Source organism: Microtus ochrogaster, chromosome 8 (genome assembly GCF_000317375.1).
Source record: "Microtus ochrogaster isolate Prairie Vole_2 chromosome 8, MicOch1.0, whole genome shotgun sequence".
Taxonomy (NCBI): Eukaryota; Metazoa; Chordata; class Mammalia; order Rodentia; family Cricetidae; genus Microtus; species Microtus ochrogaster.
The window spans coordinates 13,868,272-13,868,863 of NC_022015.1; the positions used below are offsets into that span (position 1 = coordinate 13,868,272).

A 592-nucleotide genomic window follows, 5' to 3' on the forward strand; every position below is an offset into this window, starting at 1 on the left:
TTTCTTTTAATGAGATTAATTTTGGATAATGCTCAAGGTCACTGAATAGAAAGACTTAGGAGAATGAGACAGTCAGTCTTCCAGAGGGACGAGAAAGGCATCTCTGAGAAAGGGCCCTTTGGTAGAGACAAAGACCAAAATGAGGAAAATCCATACAGTTTGATGGTCATTTGTATCCTGATTTAAAATCTCTCACATGGACATCTAGAGCCATATGCCTTAACTGTCCAGGCTCCAGCAAAACTGGCAAATTTACTACTCTACATGATAAGGAAGGGTTTGTTTGTCTCCTCAGAGGTGGGCCTGCCCAAGAGCCTTACAGTGGTGAAATGAAATAACTCCCCACTTTAACTGCCCTGAAAGAACTCTTACCCCTTCCGAGTGGTCTGGGCCTTGCTGGATCATCACTTGCTGCACTTCTGAGAGGTATATTCTCTTTCTCTGCTTTTGGTCGTGGTAAATTCTTTTCTGGCCTACAATGGTTACTTTTAAATATCAACTTACCAAACTTAACCTCACCAGGGAAGAAACCCTCAGCTGAGTAATTGTCTTGATCAGGTTGGTCTGTGGGTGTGAGTGTGGGAGGCTGGAG

General features: G+C 43.4%; 1 protein-coding gene across 1 annotated transcript in view; it reads right to left on the reverse strand.

Moving 5' to 3' along the window:
* The window catches only part of Scnn1g (sodium channel epithelial 1 gamma subunit), a 32,074-nt gene that overhangs the window by 7,317 nt on the left and 24,165 nt on the right, over positions 1–592 (reverse strand). The window lies entirely within an intron of this gene.